General features: G+C 44.2%; 1 protein-coding gene and 1 long non-coding RNA gene across 3 annotated transcripts in view; one reads left to right on the top strand and one right to left on the bottom strand.

The window, feature by feature from the left end:
- Nucleotides 1–12993, bottom strand: part of cul1b (cullin 1b) — a 93056-nt gene extending 80063 nt beyond the window's left edge. Inside the window, exon 1 of one of the 2 annotated variants that reach the window (XM_078418417.1) lies at nt 12852–12993. The gene's annotated coding sequence lies outside the window, so the exon portion shown is untranslated. Of the gene's footprint in view, nt 1–12660; nt 12824–12851 lie in introns of those variants that run through there. The other variant, XM_078418411.1, reaches the window with a different exon arrangement.
- On the top strand, nt 12259–19176 carry LOC144604227 (uncharacterized). The gene is made up of 3 exons (XR_013548703.1): nt 12259–12581; nt 16390–16565; nt 18235–19176. It is a non-coding gene; the product is annotated as an uncharacterized LOC144604227 (long non-coding RNA).
- Nucleotides 19177–19694: the final 518 nt, after the last annotated feature.

Raw genomic sequence — 19694 nt, 5'->3', positions numbered from 1 at the left:
TATAATTGTAAGTATTTGTAAATTTAGGAATAATTACAAGACAAAAAATTTCTCATCTGAAAACAGCTATTGATATAAGCAATGATAACGAGCAAACCTCAATAGCAAAATTCAGAACTAAAATAATAAACAAGTGATATTTAAAGGCTGATACAAATTGACACGTTTTGTATATACCGCAATAGATTTCCGAGAGGCAAGAGCACAGCAGGGATCGTGAAAACCGTTGGATTAAATTGCATTTATTTCAATGCAAGAAGCCTCTCAGATAAGGTGGACAAACTCAAGACATAGGACTGGAATATTATAGCCATTACAGAAACAGTTCAAGGAAGGACAGGACTGACCTTCGATGTTCCAGGATACAAGCGTGAGAAAGGTAGAGAAAGAGACAAGGGAGTTACATTATTCTTATTGGTCTTATTGTTTAACTGCGGGTAATGTTTCATTTCACTACACATTTATGTGTATGTGACAAATAAACGACTATTGACTATTGACATTTGTGATTAAGGAACACATCAGGAAGTAGCCAGAGGTAAAATTACTGAGGGATCATTCAGTGAGGCTTCATGGGTGGAACTCAGATATAAGAAAGGGATGATCACCTCATTGGGACTGTACTATAGGCCTCCAAATGGTTAACAGGAATTGGATGAACAAATATACCAGGAGAATGCAGAGAGCTACAAGACTAATAGGTTGTCATAGCTGAGGATTTTAACTTTCCCAATATAGGCTGGGACTGCCAAAGTGCCAAGGGCTTAAATCAGGTGGAATTTATTAAGCACGTTTATGAAGGTCCTCAATGGACATTTATTCCGTTTTTACTGTGGAGAAAGACAAGAAGATTAGGGAACGAAAAAGTTAATGGGGATGTATTGGAGATAGTCTGCATTACTGTCAAGGAGGTGCTGAATGCCTTTAAACACAAGCTTAAAAGACATCGGAACAGAATTAGGCCATTCAGCCCATCGGGTCTGCTCCGCCATTTGATCATGATATTTTTCCAATTCAACCCGATTCTCCTGTGTTCTCCCCATAATTGTTAACACCCGTACTAAAAATCTATCTCAACTTTAAAAATATCCAATGACTTGGCTTCCACCTCAGTCTGGGCCTACTGGGTCTCCCGGTTGCTAACTACTTTAATTCCCCTGCCTATGCCCATACTGACCTTTCTATCCTGCACCTCCTCCTTTTGACTAAGATCAAGTGTAGTATCTGTTCGTATCAGTAGAGGACAAGGATCACGGATCTAGCATCCACCCGATCGAAATTGGAGGTCACGTTGGTGACCAGGAGTCTGTCAGTTGCTGGCTTAGAGGTGGATCCATGCTGGTTGAGTAACCAACCTAGCACCTCATCCAGTCAGAATGGCAGCAGCAAATGGAGCGGGAGGACAGGGTATTCGCAATACCCTGTGAGTGAGCATGAACAACCTCAGCGAGGGAGCTCCCTTCTCATGGGACCTGTTCATCAGGAAGGTCTTGCAGGAGCCCTGCAAATTTGAGGCCGAGGACAGTTACTGTCTCCAGGACTTCCCGGGTAACGGATACTTTGATGTCACTTTCAAGTATCCAATGGGATGGCAGAAGCTGATGCAAGACTTCCGGGAGAAAGGGAACGGAGCTCCGCTGTCGCTGCTGCAGGTGCAGCCGCTCTTCACCCTCCCCACACAGAAGGAATGGATGATCACGGTGCACATGCTTAACCCGTATGTGCCCGTCCCGGATGTCCGCACCTTCCTTGCTCGTTATGTCGAGGGAGGAATGGGCCCCAGAGACAGTTGTACCGGGCCCTGGTGAGACCGCACCTGGAGTACTGTGTGCAGTTTTGGTCCCTCCGACAACAACTCTAGCTACGCCAGAGAAGACCCCCTGCCCCCCTCTCCTTGAGGATGCCAGCACCCAGTTCTTGAGCCCCAAAACGGTGCTGCAATTCACCAAAGCGGTGGGCAAGAGAGGATAAGATGACGGTCAGTGACTGTTTAAGGACAATGGAGCTAAAACTGGCATCGCTAAACGTGCGCTGTGAAGAACACTGCGCGATGTGTAAACGCCTTGCAGTACCTGGCCAAGGCGGACGTGACTTTTCTGCAGGAGTGCGGGCTATCACACCTCCGCGACTATCGGAGATGATCTCGATAGTGGCCCCACGATCTGTTGCTATGGTCAGGGGGCAATGACTGCCCCGCTTCCGGTCTGGGGATCTTGCTGCGGGGAGGAAGCATCACCATCACTGTGGTCAGGGAGGTGGTTGGGGGGCATCTCCAGGTGGTGGATGCAATGTACCGTGGCTCTCCTCTCCGGCTGAGCGGTTGGCCGTTCTCTAGTAGCTCCCACTGCTGCTGGCCACGTCCCGGCCGCTCGTTCTGGTCGGTGTCTTCAACTGCATCATCGACGCGGCTGGACGATCTGGCAGTGCCGACAACAGACTAGACAGCAGCTCCAAGCTCCTGATGGAGACGGACAAAGACGCAAAGCTGCACGACGCATTCAGCGACCCTGCAGGCGGGTCCCAGTCGCGGTTCACCTGGTCGAGACCGGACGGTTCAGCCTGGTCCCGGATAGATTTCCTCTTCACGTCGAAGGCTGTCATGGTCAGACACGCCGACCTCACGGCAGTTTTCTTTTCTGACCACTGCCTCCTTCAGGCTTCCTGTCACCTACAGGAGGGACGGAAGGCAGGCAGAGGGACGTGGAAGTTAAATGAGAAGCTGTTGACCCCAGAGAACATTGAGGAGAAAAAGAGGGACTATGCATGTTGGAGAACTGTGAAGCCCCTCTTTGACTCCCCGACACACTGGTGGGAAGCAACCAAAGAGAACATCAAGAGGTTCTTCATATTTAAAGGGGTTCAGAGAGCAAGACAGTCAGAGGGAATTGTGTCAACTCCAGACAGATTTGCAGCAACTGCTCCTTCTGCAGTCGAGAGGGATAGATGCGAGGGAGGAAAGGGTTGCCAAGCTCGGCTCTTTACCTCCGAATCCGCCAAGATCATTTTCCGATCCAGGGTCCGCAACGTGGAGCAAGATGAGACGTGCGCACGCTTCTTCTTCCATAAGGTTCACGGGGGAGCTCTGTAATCAACAGCCTTAGGGTGGAGGACAGCTCGGTATCCTTGCTGACGGACATGCTAAGGATCTGCAGATCCTTTTATACGGGGTTTGTATGACAGAAAGGCCACAGACAGCACCGCCTCCCTGAATTTCCTGTCTATCACGGAGGTCTTGGAAAGGTTCTTCCGGACCAACACCTTTGACCACGTCCATCGGGCAGTGGTCAGCACGAATGTCCTGCAGGCCCTGCAGGGAAATGACTCCATGGATCCTGTGGCGTGGTTCCCAGAGCAGACTGCCCAACTTGTCCGGCGAAATGCCTCATCGCCAGAACTTACCAATAAGCACCAAGAACTGGCTTGGCTGGCAGTGAGGGGAGCCTTCCCAGTCAGATCCTTCCTGCACTGTTGGAACCTCATTACCAGCGCACGCTGCCCTCGGGACTGCTGCTATGGAGAGGAGACGGTTGCCCACCTCTTCGCAGAGTGTGGATTTGCAAAGAGGATCTGGGGAGGTTTGCAAGGGTTCCTGTCACGATTTATTCCGAACAGCTCCATCACAGAGGACTCTGTAATTTATGGACTGTTCCCAGGGACTCATTCAGAAACTGACATCGAGTGCTGCTGGAAGGTTATCAACTCGGTGAAAGTTGGTCTTTGGTCTGCCCGAGCTTTGTTGACTTCCCAGCAGAACGAGCTGTCCGACGGGGAATGTTGCCGACTGCAGGAGTACGTGCTGAGGGACGCACTGAAGCTTGGTGCAGCCGACACCAAGGCTTTGTGGGGGAGGATCACAGTCTAGGGTCCTTCCGCTGCTGGACATGGGGGGCAGGGTGTGGTGGAGACGCCCCTCAAAATAAGGGAAGGGATTCCCCACCAGTAGGCCACAAGAGTGGCAAGGATGTGGGGTGAATATGTGTAATTTGCGTAAACAGGATTGAATGTATAGCTTCCGAGAATGTTGGATGGAGTTTGGTAAGGATCATGTATTGTATACATTTATTTCTCGAATAAGTATACACTGATCAGCCAAAACATTATGACCACTGACAGGTGAAGTGAATAACATTGGTTATCTCAAAGGTAGACACAATATGCTGGAGTAAATCAGCGGGTCAGGCAGCATCTCTGGAGAGGAATGGGTGACGTTTCGGGTCGAGACCCTTCTTCAGACAGCATTTTGTGTCTACCTTCGATTTAAACCAGCATCGGCAGTTTTCTTTCTTAAACATTGGTTATCTTGTTACAATGGCATCTGTCAAGGGGTGGGATATATTATGCAGCAAGTGAACAGTCATTTCTTGAAATTGATGTGTATCCGATTCCGATTCCAACTCCACCTAAATTGCTCCGACTCCGACTCCACAGCCCTGTTCCTCACTACTAATTCAACCTTCAAATTAACATTTTGGAACCCTGCACCAGCACTCTGAAGTCCCTTTGCACCTCCGATTTCTGAATCCTCTCCCCATTTAAAAAATTATCTATGCCTTTATCCCTTCTACCAAAGTATATGATTTCACACTTTGCTATGTTATATTCCATCTGCGTCTGCTTTGGTAAATTGAGTTCAATTCAGATAAGTAAGAGGTACTGTATTTAGAGAAGTCAAACCAGGGCAGGACCTTCACAGTGAATATAGGGTCCCGAGGAGTGTTGTACTTCCAGGTCTATCTGTATTACAAGTTCACAGTTCCCTGAAACTGGTGTTACAGTGGACAGGGTGGTGAAGGCAGCTTTTGACATACAGGCCTTAATCAATAAGAGCATTTGAGAATAAAAGTTGGAACATTTTGATGCTGTGGTACAAGACGTTTGTCTTGTACCACAAGACAATTGTATCCTATTGTTCAAAAGATATCATTCAGCTGCAGAGAGAGCAGAAAATATTTGAGGATATTGCCAGGACTCAAGGGGCTGAGTTAAAGGGAGAGGGTGGAACTTTATTCCTTTTGTGGGTAAAAGACTGAGGGATAATCTTCCACAGGTGTGTAAAATCATAAGGGGCAGAGAAAGGATGAAAGCACACAATTTTCTGAGAGCAAAAGGGGAATTCAAAAGTTAACAGGAAAGCCTGAGACTAGTCCACATCGCAACAGGGCAGGTGCTGGATCTCTTAAAATGTACAAAGATAGATAAATCTCTAGGACCTGATCAGATATATCCAAGAACATTGTGGGAAATTTGAAAAGGAATCGCAGTAGCCCTGACTAAGATGATACGCAACATGGGTCACTGATAAGGTTCCAGAAGACTAGAGGGTGGCGAACATTGTGCCTTTATAAATAAAAGGGCTACAAAGAAAAACCTGGGAACTACAGACCAGCAAGCCTAAGAACTGCGACAGGCAAATTACTGGAGGGGATTCGGAGGGATAAGATATAAATGCATTTGGAAAGACAGGTTGATCAGGGATAGTTAGTACAGCTTTATAGGTGGGAGACTATGTCTCATGAATTTGATTGTTTTTTAGTAGTAACCAATAAGTTCAATGAGAAGGCGGTAGACGTAGTACAAAACGATCGAGAACTTTGTGCCATGTCAGAACAACAACCTAGCCCTTAACATCACCAAGACAAACGAATAGGTTTTTAACCTACAGAAGCATGGGAATCATACACAACTCTGTTCTTATGAACAGAGCTTCTGTACAGATAATAAATAGTTTCAAATTTTTCGGCATCCATGTCATCAGCAACCCAACCTGGTCCTTTCACACTGATGCAGTGACCAAGCACATTTTCTATCTTTGGCATGTCCACTAGGATTCTCGGAAACTTCTACAGATGTAGTCTATAAAGTATTCTCTCAGCGTGATATGGCAACTGCTCTGCTCTCGACTGTCTGGACCTGCAGAGTGGCGAACACAGCACAATCCATCACAAGCTCGTCACTTCCTTCTATCCAATCCATCTTCACGATGCACTGCATTGTGAAGGCTGGAAGGATGCTTGCCAACCTACCCATTCCCTTGTCACTATCTTCTGGGAGAAGATATAGGAGCTTGAAAGCCCAGATGTCCAGAATTAAGGACAGCTTCTTCCCCACAGCTGACTCCTGAACCATTTTCTAATCTCCCCCCACCATTCCCAGAGGTGCTGCTATGTACTCTTTACTCATCTGCATATTCCGTTGATTCAGATTGAACTACAATCATGCACCATTTTGCTGTTTAGCACTCGTGTTTGTTTTTATTGTTACATTTATCAACACTGCGTATATTGTTTACTCTGAGCTTCGAGTGAACAAGGAATTTTATTGTACCCTGATGTATATGACAATAAACAAATCTGAATCCAAATCAGTTAAGATGATGAAAGACTAAAAGACTTCTCCTTGGCACTGAAATTAATCAAGCAACTTATTGCAAGATCGTGACCACCACTAAAAGGCAAAGAATACCACAAAAAGTGTTGTTTTGTTAAAGAAGTAACAGCATTAAAAAAATTGTTCAGCAAACAGCGAAATGTTCAGAATTCTGAACAAAATGAACTCACAGAAGATAAAGTGAACAATTCAACTTCACCTTGAACAAATACATTTTTTTCTTGAAATAGAAAGTACATGAATATAAATTTTAGGCATTCAACTGATTAGAGTTCATGCCCAACTAGAAAGAAAAAGCCATGATACAGAAGTATAGCTCAAACAAAATGGGATCACTGGCTGCAAAAATGATGGCGAGAAATTATAAGATATAAAATTCTCCAGTCTATGTTGAAAGACTGGAGCGACTAGGTTTGTATACACTGGAATTTAGAAGGATGAGAGGGGATCTTATCGAAACGTATAAGATTATTAAGGGGTTGGACACGTTAGAGGCAGGAAACATGTTCCCAATGTTGGGGGAGTCCAGAACCAGGGGCCACAGTTTAAGAATAAGGGGTAGGCCATTTAGAACAGAGATGAGGAAAACCTTTTTAGTCAGAGAGTTGAGAATCTGTGGAATTCTCTGCCTCAGAGGGCAGTGGAGGCCAATTCTCTGAATACATTCAAGAGAGAGCTAGATAGAGCTCTTAATGATAGCGGAGTCAGGGGGTATGGGGAGAAAGCAGGAACGGGGTGCTGATTGAGAATGATCAGCCATGATCACATTGAATGGCGGTGCTGGCTCGAAGGGCCGAATGGCCTACTCCTGCACCTATTGTCTATAAAAATATTTAAGAGTAAATTCCATTGATATACAATCAACGTTGACATACTGAAACATTGAGAGCTATTCACAAATCTTGTGATACACAGTATGGCTCATGACAGTACAGATGATCTACTTCCATTCAGCAAAAAACAAGTACAAAGACGTCAGGAAGGCAGCAAGTATTTATAGAATTTAACAAGTGAGTAAATGTTTTTTAAAAATTCAATAATTTCCCCATGTATTATAAAGGGACAAATAAAATTAATCTTAAGTAGTCAATGCCTTTTGATTTTATTGAGCCAACTTATAGCCAGACTTAAGAGGGCATAACAAAATTAAAAATCTTATGATCAAATTGCATTTAGCCTAAGAATTTTAAGTAGAGAATGCAAGAAGTGTTCATAATTATCACAGCGTTCACAAATACTATTACACAAGATTCAAAATAGTATAAACTAAAAGCAGCATAAATTTAAAATATCATCATACACATTCCTCCCACTACATGGAGTAAATATGCATTTCTTGTAAATATATTCTCCAACTCAGTTTTATAAATTACATAAATATATTTAACAAAAATAAAGGTGGTGATATTCTATATTTTAGTTAACTAAATCAGCATTTGTTGCCAATATACATGGATGCACAACCAAGAATCTTCCCCAAAAAATGCATGTGTAATTCAATTAAAATGTGGAGACTTCATGCTATAAAGATCATCACATAGAAGCAAAGTAGGAGAAAAAGTAAGCAATTTCAAATTACGTATGAGCATAACAATTAAATAAGCCTAGAGGAAATATTGAGAGTTGTACAATTGATCCAAGGCATTGCTGAAATCAACTGGACACCTGAAAACTGAATCTTGGTGGTTGCCCAACCAGATAGTAAAAATGAAGATCCAAGGCCAGAAAGAAAGCTTTCTTGAGTTTTGTTCCATGATAGACAATAGGTGCAGGAGTAGGCCATTCAGCCCTTCGAGCCAGCACCGCCATTCAATGCGATCATGGCTGATCACTCTCAATCAGTACCCCGTTCCTGCCTTCTCCCCATACCCCCTCACTCCGCTATCCTTAAGATATTGAGCTCTTCCATAGCCTCACCTTTTCAATCAAGAATTTCTCTCCAAGACAAATCTACATAAATTTTCAAAACTATTCAATATGTTGCAATCTCACATCAGGGGATTGCTAGCAAAATTGATGGGGCTAAAGCAGCATGGATTGAAATGGTTTAAAATCCAAAGTCGTGATAAATGGTTGCTTACTCAGACACGAGGATCCTAGCCAGTTGTGATCCCTGAAGTCAGCACAAGGGACATAGCTTTTTATTTTAATTAATACATGGGTAACATTTTCAAATTTGCAGAGGACAAAGCTTGGGAGTGGGTTAGGCAGTGAGAAGAACAGTAACTAAAGGATCTACATGGACTAACTCAATGAAAAGAAACCATGAGAGATGAAAGTAAGGAAGAAAGAATTATACTGTTAGAGAATGAGAAACACTGTTCTCCTTAACAAGCACAGTTCTTTTATGTGTGCAGGAACAAAGAGATCATGCATATATGGATAGATCCTTAAGTGTGGTAGTACTTGTTGAGACTGGTTACTCTTATGGTATAAGTACAAAAGCAGGAAATTTATGTTGAACATGTGCAAAACTATGGTAATAAATAAACACAAACAGTCCTGCACCATTTCTGGTCATCAATGATGACTTCACTAAACATACAAGATCAGGTTTTATCCTCATAGTCCTTCGAAACTTTATTTTTCTATATATAAATGTTGCAAGTTAGAAAAAAAATGTTGTCCCTCCTTAAAAGACCTCAAAAAGGTGATATTGAGCTGCTTTCTTCAACAGCTCGTCCTTCCAGTAAAAGTGTTCCCAATGTGGTTAGCTATGATGTGCCAGGATTTAGATGGTGACAATGAAAGAACAGCAATTTATTTCAGATTGAAATGGTGTGCGATTTGGAAGGGAGCATGCAGGCAGTTCCAATGCATCTGTGGTTCCACTCATTAAAGGCTGCTGTTTTGGGAGGTGATGTGAGAACAGCCTACGTGAGTAAATGTGTATGTTGTTAACGATACACATCTCAACCTCTGTGCACAAGTAGTGGAAGGAATCAGCATCATTGACAGTGGATGGGGTACCAATCATAAAGGTTGTCTGCCATTGACAGTGTTGAACTTCTGAGTCTATTGTTCAGGTTCCACTTGTCTAGTCAAATGGAAAACATTCCAGCACACTATTGATTTGACGATAGTGGAAAGGCATCGCTGTGTCCCTTTTGCTGCAGGATGCCAGCTTCTGATTTGCCATTGCAGCCATTCAATTAAAGTGACAGGCTCAGTTGAGTTCTGGTCAATAGCAAGGATCCAAGATGTTGAGGGCTATGACTTCGGCAATGATAACATGACAGTGGATAGATAGTTCGACTCCCTTATTGTAGATGGTCACCATGTGGAATTTCTGTGGCATGATTTCAGCTTTCAGAAATGTTTACCCTTTAACCACTTTCACCAAAGCTTCTTAATCATTCAAATGTTGCCTTGATGTCATGGACAGTAACTTCCAGGTCACCTTTGGAATTCATCATTTGGTCCATGTATTGATCAAGGCTGCAAAGAACTCCAAAGCTGATGGTTTTTGCTATTAAACACTACAACCTCCAAATAAACTCTGAATTACATAGGCTTGGAGGCATTGGTTTTGTGTGTGTATACACATACAAAAACACACACACACACATATTATACTGAACTTTTTTCTCATTTATTATATTGTTTACAGAGTACTATGTTTACATATTCTGTTGTGCTGCTGCAAGTAAGAATTTCATTGTTCTGTCTGGGGCATATGACAATTTAACACTCTTGATTCTTAAAAATCCACACAAAATCCAATCAGTGATTGACTAAGCGTTGCCTAATTGCTTTTAGGATGACTTTGATCACCTTTCCAATGATTCAAAACAGATTGGCTGGCCAGTAACTATTTGGAATATATTTGTCCTGCTTTTATGGACAGGTCATAACTGGTCAATTTTCTATATTGTTGGATACCAGTTATTTTAATTCGTTGTTTCAGTTAATACAACAACCAGGATATTGTCTTGATAGTCTTTACTCAATCCAGTGCAGTCAGCCATTTGTTGGTATCATAAAGTGAATGAAACTGTTTTAAGAAAGCCTCTGAAGGGTTCTGAAAGAGGTAGCATTAGAGATTGAGGAGGCACTAGGGGTGATCTTTCAAGAATCACTAGAGTCAGGAGTGGTCCAGATCAGAAGCAGGGATGATACTGGTTGGTATGAATTCCCAGGGATTATTGTCCTAAAATGAGTCAGCCATTCAGATCAGCAGAAATGTTTTCATCCTGAGGGTAATGAAGACCTCAAGGGGATTGGATATGGGATTAATGCAGATTCAGTTTGGCAGTCATACTTCAGGTTTCTGTCAGCTTGTCAATGGTGATGCCACCAAGCAATTATTGGTGATAGACAGTGAAATGGCCTATCTGGAGTACATTGCATGCTCATACAACTGTAGGTGCTCCTTTCAGGTAACGTTCAATGTTGACCTCTCCTGATTCACCAGCTTGAGGGAAAATAATAAGTAATGGGGAGGCATTTTCCTACTTTACATTTAGCCAGATGATGTGAAATATTATGAGAGGATTCCAGGCCAACTTCCTCCTGTCATTATATCACTGTCATCAACTGTAGCAAGTCTGCCATTCTGATGTAACAGGATGTACTCAAGGATTGAGAACACTGTCAGAACTGAAAACTCTTTTGTCACAAGATGAAAGGCTATCAACCTGAAGCACTAACTGTGTTTTTCAATGCATGAATGTTACCTGACCATTTCCAGATTTTCAATGTGTAAGAAGGAACTGCAGATGCTGATTTAAACCAAAGAGACACACAAAAAGCTGGAGTAACTCAGCGGGACAGGCAGCATCTCTGGAGAGAAGGAATGGGTGACGTTTCGAGTCCAGACCCTTCTTCAGTCTGAAGAATGGGTGAGGTTTTGGGTCGAGATCCTTCTTCAGAATGAAGGGTCTCGGTCTGAAACGACACCCATTCCTTCTCTCCAGAGATGTTGCCTGTCATGCTGAGTTACTCCAGCTTTTTGTGTCCAGATGTTCTATTATTATTATGGATACTGTTGGTTTCACTCAAGTACAAAACATGTGAACAAGTTAAATAAAGTTAAAAGCAGTATCATTTTTAACCGTGGCTAAAATTACTTCCATCACAACACAGTAGAAAGATTAAACCAACAAACATTGCGTTTATATCCACCCGCTTACATATTTAAAGAGTTAAAAGCAATAATTATCCCGTATTCAATAGTATAGGAGTCTTAAGAAGGGTCCCGACCCGAAAGATCGCCTTTCCATTCCCTCCCTGGGTACTACTGGCTGACCCCAAGTTCCTCCAGTACTTTGTTGTGCGCAATACTCCAGCTTCTACAGTCTCTTGTGTCTCAAATATACGCCAGTATTAGGGAAACTTTGGAGAGGTAAAATCCTAGGGCTGTTTTGTGGAAAGCGATCCTGAAGTCTCCGAGAATTAGATTTTTAAAATGTTTCATGGCATGATAATAAACTGTCGAACTCTTCCTGCCACAATTTATTCCGACAACTGCGCGAGTGTCAGGATCGTTCAAATATACGTTTAAAAAAAGATTGCAAAGCCACGGTTCCATTTGGAAAACCCCGAGGCATTTGACTGAACGAGGCCGCCAGCAGACATTAATTGTAAAACACAAAGTGTTGGAGGAACTCGGCGAGCAGGGCGGCATCTGCGGAGGGAAGGGAAGGGAAGAGAAGGGAAGGGAGGGGAAGGGAAGGGAAGGGAAGTGAAGAGAAGTGAGGGGAAGGGAAGAGAAGGGAAGCCGAGCTGGGGGCAGGTGTCGACCCGCGGCTAATTCTCGCACAAAGACCCAAAGCGCCGAGTCACCGGAAACCGTGGCGGCGACTCTTGGACGGCGGCCTTTCGCCCCGCGGGATCCCCACAATCAATGGGCAACGAGCCGCAGGAGGCCTCTCGCTTCCTCCTTATTAATGCGCCACAAACACGAGGGAGGCTTGGGCCTACGCTTCCTCCTGCTCTCCCCGGGCCGTTCGCTCTCTCTTCTCCTCCCCCCGCCACAACCCGCTCCCCTCTCGGGCCTTTTAGTAACCAGCACCTCAACCGTTCGCAAACCTCCCTCCCAACTCCACAAATTAACGCCTGCGACGCTGCGGGCCGAGCGGCGGCGGCGCCGGTGCCGGGAGCTCGGAGTTGAGGAGCTGCCGCGCACAACATGGCGGCGGCGGCGGCGGCCCGGCCCGGCCTCCGACAAGTGAGCGGCTCCAGCCACCGACACCGTGAGTCAGGGCGAACCAGGCCGGGAGCCGCAACGCGCCCTCACCGCGCCGCCCTCCTCCCGCAGGCCCCGACACTCACCATCGCTGCTCCTTCTGCCGCCGCCGACGCCGGCTCTCGGCCGCTTCGTCTCCTTTTCCAGTGATTTAATTTTTCCAACCGACCTAGCGCCTCCCTCGCTCCGCAGACTCCGCGCCGCCCGCCCGCCTGCCTTCCGCCTGCAACAATCTCCACAAACAACAGTTCCGCTGCTCCTGCTCCCACTCACTCACCCTCTCGTATCTGACTGCGACGCCGCTTGTTTGTTTCCCCTTCAGTATGTTTCTACCTAACAACGGGTCTGTGAACCAAGCACGCTTTGTTATTCCCGACAAAAAATAAACACATCTAAGATTATCTGAACCTCTCAGTGAAATAACTGGTTTGGCGAAGACACATCTGCTCCAAGTGGTGGGGTTTAAAAAAAAATAATAAAGAAACTCCAATATAATTTGACTTGAGGCAAAACGAAAACAAACTATCGGAGTTTCCTTTAAATCGCAAGAAGCCATTGCCTAATGGGAAGGTGATCAACAAAACTTGTGTTGTGGTCGATAAAACTTGGTGTTCAGTGAGTTTTGGTTTTGGCCTCCAGGTAGAATAACGTACTGTGTTCACCAAATTATGTGTTTCCATCTGCAACAAATGTAAGCAGAAAGATTTTAAAAATTGGTCCTTTTACTTCAAAGTACAGCAAAAGACGGCTTTCGGTCATAATCAACGTCCAAATAAGAATTAGGCTGTACAACCCATAATAAAAATATATTCCCTATTCTATGGGAAACGCATCTGAAAGTTACTCCCACTGAAACAGGCCATTCAGCCCAACAAGTCCATGCTAACAAGTAAGCATACACCCACACAAGTCAATTGAAGAGTCCCATTTCCCTCCAGCAGCCTGATTTTTTCGCACCACACTAATTCCTTTCTATTCTCCCTACTTTCGTTTTATCTCCCTCCAGATTCTACCCCTCACCTTCATACTAGGGCTAATTTACAATAGTCATTTAACCTAACAAGTGATGTCAAGTTAAAATTATTGTCATATGCACAAGTACAATGAGGTTAATGAAAATTTTGCTTGTAGCAGCTAGCAGACACGTTTAGTTTAAAGGTGCAGGCCCTTCGGCCCACCGGGTCCGGGCCGACTGGCGATCCCAGCATATTAAGACTATCCTACACACACTAGGGAGATTTTTTTTTTACATTTACCAAGCCAATTTACCTACATACCTGTACGTCTTTGGGGTGTGGGAGGAAACTGATCTCGGAGAAAACCCACGCAGGTCACGGGGAGAACGTACAAACTCCGCAGACAGCAGCCGTAGTCAGGATCGAACCTGGGTCTCCGGCACTGCAATTAAGGCAGCAATTCTACCGCTGCTCCACCTCATATAGACTCAGATAACACGCAGGACATAAATTATGCATAAATTCTACAAGACCGTGAAAAGAAAAACATTGTGCAAGGAAAACAAAGATATTAGTTTTAAAACGCACTTAGAAAGCAAGTCCATGGTAGTGCAGGAGTTGATCCATTGTGTTCCTTTGCAGAGGTAGGATTAGGGTTGTGCAGGTCGGTTCAAGAACTGGCCATTTGTAGGAAAGTAGCTATTCCTGAACCCAGTGGTGTGAGACTTCAGGCTTCTGTACCTCCTGCCTGACAACTGCAGCAAGACCAACCTGTACATCTTTAAGGTGTGGGAAGATACAACACCACAGCATTGTATCTCAGGTTAAACCCAGATTATTGAACTCATGAGACAACTCTACCTGTTGTCCAAAGATAGACACAAAAAGCTGGAGTAAGCGGGACAGGCAGCATCTCTGGAGAGAAGGAATGGGTGACGTTTTGGGTTGCGACCCTTCTTCAGGCTGGTTAGGGATAAGGGAAACGAGAGAAAAAGATCAATGAATGAAAGATATGCAAAAAGTAATGATGATAAAGGAAACAGGCCATTGTTAGCTGTTTGTAGGGTGAAAATGAGAAGCTGGTGCGACTTGGGTGGTGGAGGGATAGAGAGAGAGGGTATGCCGGGGCTACCTGAAGTGAGAGAAATCAATATTTATACCACTGGGCTGTAAGCTGCCCAACGAAATATGGGATGCTGTTCCTCCAATTTGCGTTTAGCCTCACTCTGACAATGGAGGAAACTGAGGACAGAAAGGTCTGTGTTGGAATGGGAAGGAGAATTAAACTGTCCAGCAACCGAGAGATCAGGTTGGTTCAGGCGGGCTGAGCGAAGGTGTTCCGCGAAACGATCGCCCAGTCTGCGTTTGGTTTCGCCAATGTATAAGAGCCCACATCTTGAACAACGGATACAGTAGATGAGGTTGGAGGAGGTGCAAGTGAACCTCTGCCTAACCTGAAAGGACTGTCGGGGTCCCAGGACAGAGTCGAGGGAGGAGGTATAGCGACAAGTGTGGCAAGTTCTGCAGTTGCAGGGGAAGGTACCTTGGGAGGGGGTGGTTTGGGTGGGAAGGGATGAGTTAACCAGGGAGTTGCGGAGGGAACAGTCTCTGCGGAAGGCTGAAAGGGGTGGAGATGTGAAAATGTGGCTAGTGGTGGGATCCCGTTGGAGGTGGTGGAAATTTTGGAGGATTATTTGTTGAATGCGGCAGGAAATAGACTATTCACTGATGTCTATTACAAACCCACTGACTCCCACAACTATCTCGACGACACTTCTTCCCACCCTGCTTCCTGCAAAGACTATCTCCTACTCCCAATTCCTCCATCTAAGCCACTTCTGTGCCCAAGATGAGGTGTTCCATACCAGGACATCCGAGATGTCCTCATTCTTTAGTTAATAGGGGTTCCCCTCTTCCATCATAGATGAGGCCGTCACACGTGTCTCCTCAGTACCCCGCAGCTCTGCATTTGCTTCCCCTCCCCCTAGATGCAACAGAGACAGAGTCCCCCTAGTCCTTACCTTCCACCCCATCAGAGGGGTGGAAGGTAAGGCGCTGTAATTAACACAGCAACTCTACCGCTGTGCCACCGTGCCGCCTCACATAGACTCAGATAACACGCAGGACATAATCCTCCAAAATTTCCGCTACCTCCAACGGGATCCCACCACTAGCCACATTTTCTCATCTCCACCCCTTTCCGCCTTCCGCAGAAACTGTTCCATCCGCAACTCCCTGGTTAACTCATCCCTTCCCACACAAACCAGGTAGCCTCGTCATTCCCTCTCTCTCTATCCCTCCCCCATCCAAGTCACACTAGCTTCTCATTTTCACCCTACAAACAGCTTACAATAGCCTGTTTCCTTTCTCAGCGTTATTTTTTTGCATATCTTTCATTCATTGATATTTATCTCTCCACATCACCATCTACATCTCTCGTTTCCCTTATCCCTAAACAGTCTGAAGAAGGGTCTTGACCCGAAACATCACCCATTCTTTCTCTCCAGAGATGCTGCCTATCCCGCTGAGTTACTCCAGCGTTTAGTATCTACCTTCTGTAAACTAAACTAAACACAGCAGAAACAATCCAACTCAATTAGAACCAGTCTTTAAGTGCCTACTGCTTTGTTTAATTTAGCCTTTCTGGTAACACCTTGGAATTATAAAATCTTTGTAATTGATGGAGGATAATAAATCTATCCCTATCTTATCCATTTAGGATATGTTCATTATCCTCATCAAATAATTTAAGTGAATCTGGAATGAGATCCATTTAATACCTAAAGATTATTTAAAATGTTGGTTATTTTTGTGGAAATAATTTCTTCCTGTCACTTTCCTAAATTTCCTTTATCTTAGGGCGGCACGGTAGCGCAGCGGTAGAGTTGCTGCTTTACAGCGAATGCAGCGCCGGAGACTCAGGTTCGATCCTGACTACGGGTGCTGCACTGTAAGGAGTTTGTACGTTCTCCCCGTGACCTGCGTGGGTTTACTCCGAGATCTTCGGTTTCCTCCCACACTCCAAAGACATACAGGTATGTATGTTAATTGGCTGGGTAAATGTAAAAATTGTCCCTAGTGGGTGTAGGATAGTGTTAATGTACGGGGATCACTGGGCGGCACGGACTTGGAGGGCCGAAAAGGCCTGTTTCCGGCTGTATGTATATGATGATGATAAATGTTATCTCGATCACATTCTAATTTCTTGTTATCTTTGAATAAGATTTGCATACTATAAATCTATATGATAAAATCAGCTCAAGGAGATCATTCCCACATCTTCTATGCCTGCCTAGAAACACATCTAGATAATTGCCAGATCACCAATGGCTCTCTTTCTTCCTTTGCAACATCATCTTCATTAACTTTCAAGGATCTAATGCTGAAGTGTTCCTTTGTTCGTGTGGTTAGTCTCCATCTGCTGATTACAGCCCACTCCACTTCTGCAAAATGTTATTAAATCTAGCCAACTAGGGTGTCAGAAATTCAATCTTGGAAGAGTTATAACTTTTTCTAGCTCAATACCAAAGCCTTCGTCATTGTCTCTCTCACTAACATTGTTTCCTTGACACTAAATGTAACATCCTTCCCAACCGAACCAGAATTTTTGAAAGCCTGCTGTACAATACAATTCTGAACTGAACTTAAGCTCCCAGTGTCTTTCAAATAGAAAGTTTACTATCCTACATCTTCTTAACATTGCCTCCCTCTCAGCCCTTATGCATGCATTTGCCACTTATCAGCTTCAGTGTTCAATTGAGATTGCAGCATAACGCATGAGTGCCCCTCATTTTCCTTCATGGACTGCCTGGGGTATTTGAGGACCACATAATGCAGCACATTGGGGCGGCACAGTGGCACAGCGGTGGAGTTGTTGCCTTACAGCGCCAGAGTCCAGGGTTCCATCCTGATTACGGGTGCTGTCTGTATGGAGTTTGCACGTTCTCCCTGAGACTGCGGGGGTATTCTCCAAGTGTTCCGGTTTCCTCCCACACTCCAAAGACGTACAGGTTTGTAGGTTAATTGGCTTCTGTAAAATTGTAAATTGTCCCTGGTGTGTAGGATAATGTTTGTGTATCATCATCATCGGCAGTCACTCAAAGCGAGTATGACTATCCTACTTATAGGACGCCTGTGCGTGACTTTGTTTACCGTGGGGAGACTGGTGCACAGACAGCCACCACACAGTCCTTGACAGTTCTGGGTCAGAATCCAGTGGCATGGAATCCAAGATGACTTGGGACCCTTTTCTGCTGCAGCCTTCATCCGCCTTCCCAGCCGTCGTGACGCTCCACTAAAGTCAGCATCATCCTCCGCCTGTGGCACCGTTGAGGTCTTGGCTGGATTGCTGTTTATCAGGGACCTCCCCCTCGACCTTACTGCCATGGGTGACCCTACCAGGAGCATAGCTCCAGACGGCATCGCTCTCAGGATCTCAGGACCACACAAGCTTCTCCAACACAACAAGGTGACAATCTACGGAGAATGTTTGTGTACAAGGTGATCAGTGGTCTGCGCGGACCTGGTGGGCTGAAGGGCCTGTTTCCATGCTTTATCTCTAAAGATTTGTACTCGTAAGAAGACTCAATTAATGGCTCCATTAATTTCCAAATATTTCAGTGCTGAATCCAATTCAGTAGTTATACTGTACATAATGACACAAAGAGCAAAGGGCCGGTAAGAGTAACCGGGGTCTTGTTTCAGCACCCTCAAGGTCGGCTGCGCAAGGCTCCCTTGGAGCACAAAGGCTGAATGTGCGAGGAGAGGGACAACAGTTCGCCGGGCGATCTGGATTAAGGTGATGTCCTTTATGCCCAGCTGCAGCTTGGACTTTGAAAATGGCGCCAAAATATGACGACCCTTGTATATGGTATCAGAGGGCTATTTCTACTCAATATGGGATTGTACTTATGTATGGTAATAATTTACTGAGCTGTATGCAGAAAAAGAATTTCACTGTATCTCAGTATATAAAGAACCATTGAATAAGGTAATATCACAAAGAATATTCATTTATACGTCTCCAAAGACCTGAAATTAAAACACCACAAAGCAGAAAATAGGAAATAGACTCAAATATAATAAAATTGGCAAGGAAAGCTCAGAAACAGAGCAAAACCCCTTGGCAGGATGTTGTAAGGTAGGTCTACAATTGTCCTTATGTTTGCCATGCTCAGGCTACCCCTGTGGGCTGAAGGAAAAGTAGATGAGTAATTTCCTCCCAAAATAATAAAATCTACCTTTTATTTTCAAAAGAAAAATTGGATGCCCATATAGTAGATCTGTGACAGAAACTGTATGCTTTTTCATATAATGTGATGCGCATGCACCTCTGCGAACAAAGGCTGTGCAGTCTGTGGCTTTTCAGAAGACTGGATTATTATTGAATACTGTTGTGAAGACTACAGCTTTACTTACAATACAGCAATCAGAATTCCATTCCTGGTTGGTTGTGAAGCACCAACAGCCTTCTGCTGTTGTAATTAGTAGTCCCTTGAAGACTGAGGTCATCAAACAAGATGCTAATTCAGGCCACACCCCCAAGGCATCATTAATTTTAAGCAAAATTACAACCGTTTTCACAGACATGCAAATGATTGAAATCATAATAACACAATGGATTTATTCCATTTTAACATTGCTCTCAATAAAAAATCTATCTGAAGTACTGTAAGTTAGTATTTGTCATCTTTGGAAATAATTGTTGCTTGTCATTTATTTGACTATCTTATCTTATTGTTTGCTTCTACTCTAATAACAATATTGAAAATAAAAACTTATCTACCAATGCTTACCAAATTTGTGAACATTTTGGGGTGTTTTCTCCTTGTTGATTTTCACCTCAAAAAGCAGGTTATTAAATTTACATGATCATTTGAAGGTGAGTGTCAAATTTTGAATGCAGTTTAGAGCCAGGGTCATAGAGCATGGCAACAGGCCCTTTACCTGCATTTGGTCCATAGTCTTCTCTGCTTTGTTAGTCCAAATGTTATCTGGACGATTCTTATTTTTTTGTGAGACTACCTGCATCAACCACTATCTTAGCAGAGAGTTCCAGACTCCAACCATTCTAACTGAAACATTTTTTTCCCCACAGATTCCCTTTAAACTTACTATTTTTTTATTTATGCCCTCTTGCTATAAACCCAGAGAAAGATTGGGGA

The sequence above is a fragment of the Rhinoraja longicauda genome, chromosome 2, assembly GCF_053455715.1.
Source record: "Rhinoraja longicauda isolate Sanriku21f chromosome 2, sRhiLon1.1, whole genome shotgun sequence".
In the NCBI taxonomy this organism is placed as follows: domain Eukaryota; kingdom Metazoa; phylum Chordata; class Chondrichthyes; order Rajiformes; family Arhynchobatidae; genus Rhinoraja; species Rhinoraja longicauda.
Note: the sequence above shows the minus strand (reverse complement) of the source record. Positions and strands in the feature narration are given on the sequence as shown.